Source organism: Colobus angolensis, unplaced genomic scaffold, assembly GCF_000951035.1.
Source record: "Colobus angolensis palliatus isolate OR3802 unplaced genomic scaffold, Cang.pa_1.0 Scaffold27, whole genome shotgun sequence".
Taxonomy (NCBI): domain Eukaryota; kingdom Metazoa; phylum Chordata; class Mammalia; order Primates; family Cercopithecidae; genus Colobus; species Colobus angolensis.
In genome coordinates, this window is record NW_012115932.1 from 14,128,643 (window position 1) to 14,135,987 (window position 7,345).

At 49.0% G+C, this 7,345-nt stretch overlaps 1 pseudogene; it reads right to left on the reverse strand.

Moving 5' to 3' along the window:
• Positions 1–696: 696 nt before the first annotated feature.
• On the reverse strand, positions 697–1,980 carry LOC105515827 (annotated as a pseudogene).
• Between the last annotated feature and the right edge of the window lie 5,365 nt (positions 1,981–7,345).

The following is a 7,345-nucleotide window of genomic DNA, read 5'->3' on the forward strand; positions in this document are numbered from 1 at the left end:
TGCCCACACAGGCATAGAATCTACCAGGGCTCTGCTTCCCACCAAGCTGAGAGGCCACTGGATTAGTTTCCTACATCTGCCTTAACAAATTGCCACAAACTGAGTGGCTTGAAACACAAAAGTTTATTCTGTCATAGTTCTGAAGGCCAGATGTCTAAAACCAAGGTGTCAACAGAGCCAAGCTCCCTCCGAAGGCTCTGGGGGAGTTGTTCCTGGCCTCTTCCAGCTTCTGGTGGCTCATGGAATTCTGGCTCGTGGCTGACAACTCCCATCTCTGTCTCTGTCGTCACATGGCCTTCTCCCCTTCCCTGTGTCCAAGTCTTCTTCTTTTCTGTTTCCTAAAAGGACGTTTGTCATTGATTTTAGGGCCTACCTAGGTAACCCAGATAAGCGCATTTCAAGATTTTTAACTTAGTTACATCTGCAAATGTGAGTTTTCACATTTTTCAATTCTTAAACTCAAATAAGGTCCCATTCACAGGCTTCAAGGGTTAGAGCATGGACATATGTCTTGGGGGTCACCTCCAGCCCACTACAGCCACAGAATCTTTCTCAGCATAGTGCTCAAATTAGTTGATGCACACAAAAAAGGATGCTGGCCCATGAAATGCAGGCCTTTCATTTATTTATTTATTTTTGCTCTCTGAAATTTTTATTGGCCTCCTGCTCCCCAAAGTGGACCCTGCTTCTCCTGGCTTAATGTCTCAGAACTTCGGAGTCACTGGTCTCAGACATCACTTTGCCATCCACTATCTGGTGGGTGGTGGTCTTTTGGGTGGTTTAGATGGAGTTGCTGCTGTCCAGGGCGTCATCAAGACTGAATTCCTCACCATCTTCCAGCAGGCGGCGGTAAGTGGCCATCTCAGCCTCCAGTTTGACCTTGATGTTCAGCAGGGCCTGGTACTCCTGGGCCTAAAGTTGCCCCTCTGCCCGGGTCTCTGCCAGCTCTGACTCCAGGTGCAGCAGGATCCCACTGAGCTTCTCCATCTGTAGGGTGTAGCGGGCCTCCACCTCCCTCAGGCTGTTCTCCAAGCTGGCCTTCAGATCTCTCATAGAGTCCAGGTCGATCTCCAAAGACTGGAGTGTATGTCTCTGCTCTGTTGAGTGTCACCTCAGCAACTTCAACCTCGGCGGACTGCATGGTGACCACTGTGGTGCTCTCTTCGATCTGCTGAGACCAGTACTTGTCCAGCTCCTCTTGGTTCTTCTGAGCCAGCTCCTTGTACTGGGCCCAGTGTCTGCCATGATCTTGGCAAGGTTCTGAGATTTGGGGACATCCACCTCCGCGGTCAACCCACAGCTGGCAATCTGGGCTTGTAGTCCTTTTAATTCCTCTTTGTGGTTCTTCTTCATGAAGAGCAGCTCCTCCTTGAGAGCCTTGATCTCTGTCTCCAGCTGCAGCCCAGTGACATTGGTGTCATCAGTGACCTAGTGGAGCCCACGGATGTCGCTCTCCACAGACTGGCACATGATCAGCCCTGTCTCATACTTGACTCTAAAGTCATCAGCAGCAAGACAGGCATTGTCGATCTGCAGAATGATGCAGGCATTGTGCACGGTATTTGCGAAGATCTGAGCCCTCGGGTCCTCGATGTCTTGAAGTAATGGCCCCAGTAATGGGACCTGGGGTCCCTTCTCCAGATGCTCCCGGATTTTGTTCTCCAGCTTCCGGTTCTCGGTCTTCCGGCTCCTCACTCTGTCCAGGTAGGAGGCCAGGTGGTTGTTCAGGCTTTGCATGGTCTCCTTCTCACTGTGGATGCCTCCCATTCTCACCAGACCCCTGGCCATCCCCGCAACCGGGTCCCCAGACCTCAAGCCACTCTGGAAGTTGGTGGACATAGATATCCGGGAGCCTGAGCCCCCAGCACCTGCATAGATGCTGGCTGCACTGCTCACCAGCCGGGCACCATAGCTGGGAGTCTGGATGGAGCCCAGGGACTGGTAGTTGGTAGAGAAGGTGGAGAGAGTGTTGAAGCTCATGCAGTCGGGGAAGGAGAACAAGAGGACAGGATTCAGGCTTTGCCAACCAAGCCTTTTATAATCTCGAGACTAGATCAACCCTAGTGATTTCATCAACTACAAACTTCTAGGGAGTGCCAGTTATGGAAAACCTTCAGTATCTCAACTGTGCAAGGGACCATTTACTGAAAACTAAAAGAGAGAATGTATCAGAAAGGGCCTAACATGGTGTCTGGCACATGGTGGCATTCAGTTAGTATTCTGAATACTGACTCTTCTAGACATTTTGCTGGGTCCCGTAAGACATAGTCCCTGCCCTAAAGAAGAAGCTAGCAACACCACTGGTAAGAACATAACCTCAGGAGATCCTAAAGGGAAGCAGCCCGAGGGAAGTTTCTTTTGCAGAGAGAACATTCCTCCCACTCAAAATCACATATTTAACATCTGTCTTCCCCAATTCTTTCATTTTTTTCAACAAGTATGTTTTAGCTTGATCAGTTATGTGCCAAGCTCAAGAAATGAAATATTAAGCCAATGTCCCATGGGACATGGCCTACTGAAGGAGACAGGATTGTAAGGATATTCAACCAAAATCAAGATATAACTACAAACTCTAATGGGAAGAAGGAGCACTACCAGAGAGAAGCAAGGCTCTACTGTAGATCAGAGGTCAGGAAGCCCCTTTGAGGAAGAAACATTTAAGCTGAAAGATGATAGGATTTGACCAAGCAGTGAGCTAGAAGATAAACTGAGACCTCGGTGGGGTAGAAACTATGTCTGTGTTCACTTCTGTCCCCCCAAAAACTAACCTAGTACCTAGCACATAAAAGGAGCTCAATAAATAGGTGTTAGAATGCATTTAATTGAAGTATCGTTATCTAACCCCCATTTTACAGATGGGAACAGCAAGACAGAGCACCTAAGCTTGCATTTGACAGGCATGGATTTCTGTGGACGAGGAGAGCCTAGCAACCAGGTTGCTGTGGTTGTCCACACCATCCTTCCTGCCTCCCTCAGTCCCCTCCCTACTTGGCTCAGGCTCCCTGAAGGAGGTATGTGCCAACCAGGAGGAAAGAGGGGAGGAATGGGGGCAATTGAGGAGGGAGGCCTCATTTCAACCTGGTACAAGGTGAACTATTTATGGCAAGAACCAGATGAGCAGGGAGCCTGGATGCTCAAAAGTCATGGAGGAAAAATACCCAATTCCCAGCCAGAGCGCCAAAGAATTGTTCTACTGGAACGTCTCTGCCCTGTCATACACTAGACTCCAGGGCTGCCCTGACAGGACTGAACAGACCCCTTTCCCATGTTGTCTTCTCCCTGCCAGCCTCATACTGCTCCCCGGGTGTGTCCTGGATGATTCTCACACATCGTCCAGGCTCAGCTCAGCTGCCATGTCCAGCAAGAAGCCACATGCTCCTCTCCCTGTTGTGTTAGGTGTCCCTGCCCTGCTCCTCTCATAGCCTGAAGGCGCTGCCCTTGAGATGTGCTGTGTGGTCATTTTCCGATGTTGAATTCATTCCAAGCAGCGATCATAGCCTGTTCTCTGTTGTGTGAACCCAGCACCAGCCCCTGAGCCTGGGTACAGAGGTACCCCGTGAAAATTCAATGAATGGGCAAGTGAAGAAAAAAAAAATAAGTGAATGACACTATCAGTCAATCACAACTTTTTTTTTTGTAAACAGTTGCATGTAAATGTCAGAACCACCATTCTGCCCCAGGCCTGCTTTCTACCAAAGATTGTCAGCACCCCTGTCCTACAAGGGTATATGGTCTGCCAGAGGGTCCACAGGATGAGGGTGAAGAGAGATATACATGACACTGGAACAGCCTCCAGATGAGAATTTATTCTTTTGCCATCATTGAGCCGCTACTGCTACATGCAAGGTGCTGCACTAATGCAGTGGACTCAGGTATAAGACATGGCCTCTGCCTTCAAGGAGTTTGCAGTTTAATCAGGTCAGAGAAGACATATTGATGAGTGCTGGCCAGAGTGGTTGCAGGGCACAGAAAGGAGGTGGGATGGGGGGCACAGAAGGAGTAGGTAAACCCAGACCAAAGTTGGCTTTGAATAGAAATTGTCCCACAGTTCAGAAGCATGACCAGCTCTAGAAGCCAGGGACTGTGGGTGTACATCATAGCATATAGAAGATGTCTCCCTGTCCCGAGGCTGCAGCATCAAATTCTGCCTAAGTACCTCTCTGTCTCATACACATACACACACACACACACACACACACACACACACACACACACACACACACACAATGGTATCCTGGTGGATGCTTCAGCCTCAGCTTTCCCCAATTTCCTCGGACTCCTCTTCCCTCCCCATCCTGGCACCTTATTCTTCAGTCAGGCTGAGCCACCAGGAGATAGTTGAGGACAAAAGCCCAAGGAAGGACTCTCAGAAGCAGACCTTTCTTTCCATAACCCTACAGTCCCTCTAACCCACTGTCCTGCAGGTCTTTGAGAGCTTCCCAGGTCACAACTGCAAAGAAAGTCTGGTCCCACACCCTCTGCATTCGGCCTGAGGTCTCATGGCGCATGAATGTCCAGAGCTCACCAAACCCTCCTCGTGGACAGAGTTGGTGCCAGGCTTGGCAGAGCTCCTTGGCTTGGCTTCCTTGGCTCCTGTAGGTGGAAGGCCCCTGAGCAACTGTGGTTCCTTCTGGGTATCTCAGCCAACCCGGAACTTCAGCCACAGCACCAGCACCCACAGATAGCAATTGTGAAAAAGTAAGGCCCTGTGATGTCACACCTTAAGAATAGTGCTGAGCAATTACCCACACAAACTCAGGCTGAGACTGGAGTAAACCTGCACTGCAGCACTGTGTGCCAAGAAGCATGGTGGCTGCTGACCACCAGAAGACCCCCATCCCACTGGGAGGCGCAGCCTCCCACCATGGCCTAGGGGCTGCAGGCTTCCCCAGAGAATATTGAATGTGGCACCCGAGCTCATCTGCAGGTGGGGGGTGTTTGGGCAGCATCCTGCGAGGGCCCACGGGGTTGGCTATAAAAGTTCCTGCAGCATGAAACATGCCTTCCAAGAAAAGCCTTTCCCATTGGAATCTCCTGGGCACAAGAATCCTTGCCCATGGTATTCACAGAAGAGTGACAGTATAATGCAGTGTTAGGTGCCCAGGCTTAAGAGAAGACCAGGCTCAAAGTCTAGCTTTTTCTCTTAACTAGGTAACCTTGCATCTGTCTTTTACATTTGTGCGCCTCACTGTGCTGATCTGTAAAAGAAGGACAATGGCAACCCCGCAGTGGTCCCTATGAGTTCCCTCCCTGTCTCCCTTGCAAACCAGGTATTGCCATTAAGATAACACAACATTAAATCAGCCTGAGATGAGTTTTGAAACAGCAATTCTACTGGTTCTTATTGCAGATCAAAGGTGAGAGTCATGAGTCACAAGAATGTGAGTATCTCTTGAAAGATAATGCATGCTCACCATAGTCCAGACAGTGTCCTTGGTACATTACAGAATCTCAGTTACTTCTTATAATGACCCTATGAATACTATTATTCATCCCATTTTACAGATTAGAAAAGCAGAGATCAGAAAGGATGTGATTTTTCCCCATGGTGGCAGAGCTACCAGTTGTCCCTCAATACATGACCTTCCCTGTTCCTTAGGTCTAGACTCTCTGATTCTTACCTGGACACATGGCCAACTAGAATAATGACCTTTCCTAAGCTCCCTTGCATCCACATTTGGTCATATGATTAAGGTTGGCCAAGGGGATTTGGGTTGCTATGATGTATACAGTTCCAGGAAGTGTCCTTAAAAGGAGCTAAGAGGGGAAGATTTCCCCTTTCTTGTTCCTTACTTCTTTCTGCCTGCTAGAATGTGAGCATAAGGGCTGGAGTTTCAGTAGCTATCTTGCTCTGTGAGGTGCAAGATCTTTGGAAAGATCTATGCAGGGCAGAGCCCGGGTTCCTGGAACTAAGGACTGCCATATCGGTCATGGACTGTTGCCCGTCAGACATTAATGTCCATCTTATTTAGTCACTATTATTTGGTACCTCTTTTAATTTGCACATTACCTTAATCCCAACTGATATTCCAAAATCAGGTGGCAAATAAGGGGCAAGGTTGGTATTTAAACCCTGCCTCTCTCATCCCAAAGGACTCTTAAATGTCTCTCTCTGTAATGTGCACATGTATTTGGATGAGCTGGGGGTCCAGCCTTGAGGGTTTTAGCACCAGTCCATCATTTGACACTTCATGTGACTTGTACGCAGAAGTCACATGAGGATCCACCTTCTCTCCCAGCACTGGATCCCTGGTGACTGAAGCTTAGCCCTGGGCCCCCCTACTGGCTCAAGGAAGACCCACACATCTTGGATCACTCACTTCAGGCCAGGGAGGCTTTCAAGGACTTGCAGGAGGTGATGGTGAGGAGTGACTAGCCTGTTAGTCTTAATATAGTCCTAAGAAAAGTTGCTTAGAGTGCTTCTTTCAAAAATAGAAGCATTTGATTGAGTCCTGGCTTCTGGGGGTATATAGATAGTCCCATTCTTATTATATCACTTGGATTGATTTACAGATTAATACCAGTTTTGGGAAAATCGCCAGCCTGTAGTACTAGACAAAGGAGACAGAGATATCATATACCAATGTCCACAGCCTGTGCTTCTGCCTTTCCGGTGGATTCTGTTCTGTTATGGGTGGCAGTGGAGGCCAGGACTTGACGGGGAAGGTCTACAGCTCCCCCTGCCATCTTACTTTCCTAACAAGAGCTTGCTGTGGCCAGGAAGTCTGCATTCACTTGTTGAATCTTCTCCACAACCCTGTGAGTTCGCACTATTATTACCCCCGCTTAAGAGAATAGGGAAATTGAGCTTCAGAGAGGTTCACTACCTTCCAAGTACGCAACACAGCCAAGATTTGAGCAGAAGTGTGTCTAAACGCTGTGACCAGTAAGGGTTTTGTGTACACCTGGGTGAGGTGGGGGTGGGCTGGGCATCTGGGGTGTTGAGTGCTTTCAGGGAGGAGATACTGTGTCTGGGGATGGACTCGGGAGAGGGGATGGTAAGAGCACATGTGAGATGGGAATCCACTCATTCAGTTATTCCTGGGCACCTGCTATGTCCAGGCACCGTGGATCTCAAAATGAAACACAGCACCTTTCCTCAAATAGGGCAGCAGGAACAGGCACAGGTGCTATGGGACTCTTTGCACACATTGTGATGCTCACAGGAGACCCGCCCACCGCAGTTTTCAGAGATCTCCTGGTGCCTCTAGGGCCACGTCTGTGATGTCTCCAATTCGCTTTACATACTGCATGGAGGATCTTTCTGAAGCATTGCTTTCTGGATAATATCTGAACACCCTTCGTGCCCACCAGGGACAGGTCTGTGGGTGCCTCTTCTGCGTCA